This window comes from Schistocerca cancellata, unplaced genomic scaffold, assembly GCF_023864275.1.
Source record: "Schistocerca cancellata isolate TAMUIC-IGC-003103 unplaced genomic scaffold, iqSchCanc2.1 HiC_scaffold_754, whole genome shotgun sequence".
Classification (NCBI taxonomy): domain Eukaryota; kingdom Metazoa; phylum Arthropoda; class Insecta; order Orthoptera; family Acrididae; genus Schistocerca; species Schistocerca cancellata.
The window spans coordinates 8,420,389-8,423,368 of NW_026046765.1; the positions used below are offsets into that span (position 1 = coordinate 8,420,389).

Below are 2,980 nucleotides of genomic sequence, written 5' to 3' on the forward strand. Positions count from 1 at the left end.
GTTATACTGGATATTATGAACTGCTATGTATATTATGGTTTTTCAACACTATTAAGGTAAATACATTGTTTGTTCCCTATTAAAATCTTTCATTTGCTAACTATGCTTATCAGTAGTTAGTGCCTTCCGTAGTTTGAATCTTTTATTTAACTGGCAGTAGTGGCGCTCGCTGTATTGCAGTAGTTCGAGTAACGAAGATTTTTGTCAGGTAAGTGATTTGTAAAAGGTATAGGTTAATGTTAGTCAGGGCCATTCTTTTGAAGGGATTTTTGAGAGTCAGATTGCGTTGCGCTAAAAAAAATATTGTGTGTCAGTTTAAGCACAGTCATGTATAATTGTTCAAAGGGGACGTTTCAATTGCTCCTCGTGACATACGCTAGTAACAGCTGCTAGACTGACTGTGTGGACATACGTAATGCAGCGAGCTTTTTACAGTCAACATCTGCACTAAATTGTCATCAAGGAATCCAGAGATATTCTGTGGGCAACCAAATATCATGTCTATGCAAGGATAAAGCAAGCAGAAGGCTTACCAACCGGATACAGACTGGAACACATGGAGAGCAAAGAATAAGCTACGATCGGGTGTTGGCAAATATAAAGACAAACTGAACAAATGCGGATACATACATATAAGGACCAATACTGTGTGAATTTGGAGAAGTACGGACAGCAGACCACATGTAATACAATTACATTTCCTATCAAAACAGGCCTATCCGTTTTTATCTTTAGAGTTAATAGTTTCCGCGTTGATGTGTATGGAAAAGATATAAAATTAATGTTTACTGATAAATGAAGAAATACTAAATGCGTGTGTCACATCCAAGTGCAATGCAACAGTATGAAGGGACAAATAGTGTCCTGGCAGTGTGACGGGCTAGAGGAGGGGAAGAGGTGGAGGGTAAGCGCGTGAGGAAATATAGCTTGCCGGATTTTAGTCATGCACATACAGTTTTTGTAGGAAATGTAATGTACTGGGAAACATATTTCTTCAGAAGAATGGTTTTTCGAGGTACTAACAAAAACAGAAAAGATAAAAACTTACCTTTAAACGTATGCTGCATCCCCCTTCCCCCCCTTCGCCCCTTCCCCCCCTCCCAACACACACACATATTCATACTCACGCCACACCGGTCGACTAAAATTTGCTACTACACGAACTTTCTCCACTAGTTATCATTCGCGGACTGGACTAAAAGCGAAATACACATTATTAATTCTCACAAACCGTGTTTAGGCTCGTCTTACATAATGTAGGCTACCAAAAGTTCTCCGCCAGTCTTCGTAACTGACTGTACCAAAGTGGCTGATATACGCTGTCGTCATCACTCAAATATATCTAATCACCACGACTAACAATGAAAGACACATTCTGGAACATGGCGATTAGACATATTTCAATTATGACACCGGCACGTTTCGGCCACTTAGTGAGAATTAGTTACGCACACTGTCTGTGAACTTTCATTGTTACCTGAAGACGAGTATTTAGAACGGAAACTTGTGCAATAACAAACGTACCCGAAATACAGCTGTGGTGGCTCTTGTTAACATTTACGAAATTCTCTTTTGGAAGCACAGAATCATCGAAATTATGAACTTCTGTACTGTGTTTTTTGCTCGATATAAGGTGTAATTTACGTATTACTTTAAAAATAAAAATAAATACACTACCGGTAAAAAATAGTCCACCCTTGTAGAGGTTTTCAAGTAATTCAAGATCTATCGTTGCAATAGTGTATAGGGAGTAAACTAAAAAAAACTAAAAAAAACTAAACTCCTCCCGAACAGGTCATGAAGGCCCAAAGGTCCCGACCGGCCGCCGTGTCATCCTCAGCCCACAGGCGTCACTGGATGCGGATATGGCGGGGCATGTGGTGAGCACACCGTTCTTCCGGCCGTACGTCAGTTTCCTAGACCGGAGCCGCTACTTCTGAATCAAGTAGCTCCTCAGTTTGCCTCACAAGGGCTGAGTGCACCCCGCTTGCCAACAGCGCTAGGCACACCGGATGGTCACCCATCCAAGTGCTAGCCCAGCTCGACTTCGCTTAACTTCGGTGATCTGACGGGAACCGGTGTGACCACTGCGGCAAGGCCGTTGGCGTGTGGGGAGTAAATGAAATAATTACAATTACAGGTGAGAAACACTAGTGGTTCTCAGATATCACGTACAACGTAGACCTGGTGAGCACTATTTCTTACAGTGCATTCATCCGAAACACGCTGGCTCCACCCCAGACCTCATGGTCTCGCTTGCTATAAGCTACAACTCTCGTTCACCTGTTGGAACGCCCGTACCAGTACGTGGTGTAGCCTTCAAGAACACCAGTGTAGACGCTGACTCTGGCATCCAATCAAATGTACAGATGGCGAATGCTTGTCCTGGAATATGTCAAGCTGCGCCTGTTCGACCTGTTCGATCTGCAAGAGTTGTTGGTTGATGAGTCGCAAGACTCAATTTTCGTCACTTCATGGCCCACAAGTACTGTATTGGAGACCGGACGTAGAGCTGGCCAGGAAGGTTGGTGCACGTCATGCAGAGCATGGTGAGTTTCAGGCGCGGTGTTTGGACAATTATTATCGAATTGGATCAAAATATCACCTTCCTGCTGAAATAACGGGAAAGGAACAGGTGCAACAACATTCTTCTCTTACTGGGACCTGGTTAGCTCACCAAAGGTGAACGAGAGTTGTAGCTTACAGCAAGCGAGACCATGAGGCCTGCGGTGGAGCCAGCGTGTTTCGGATGAATGCACTGTAAGAAATAGTGCTCACCAGGTCTACGTTGTACGCGCAAATGCCCTTCACTTGCGTGCAGGCAGAATCGGCTTTCACTGCTGAAAACCACGGCGCACCATTCCGTCTTCCAAGTGATGGTCTGACGGCACCAGTTGAGCCGCGCACGTCTGTGCTGTGGTGAAAGCCTAGCTAGAGGTGAGCGTGCTCGTAGTCTCATTGATAATAACCGGTCCGCAAC

General features: G+C 44.2%; 1 pseudogene; it reads right to left on the reverse strand.

Annotated features, from left to right (window-relative positions):
* Positions 1 to 1,988: 1,988 nt before the first annotated feature.
* LOC126142847 (5S ribosomal RNA) lies at positions 1,989 to 2,106 on the reverse strand (annotated as a pseudogene).
* Between the last annotated feature and the right edge of the window lie 874 nt (positions 2,107 to 2,980).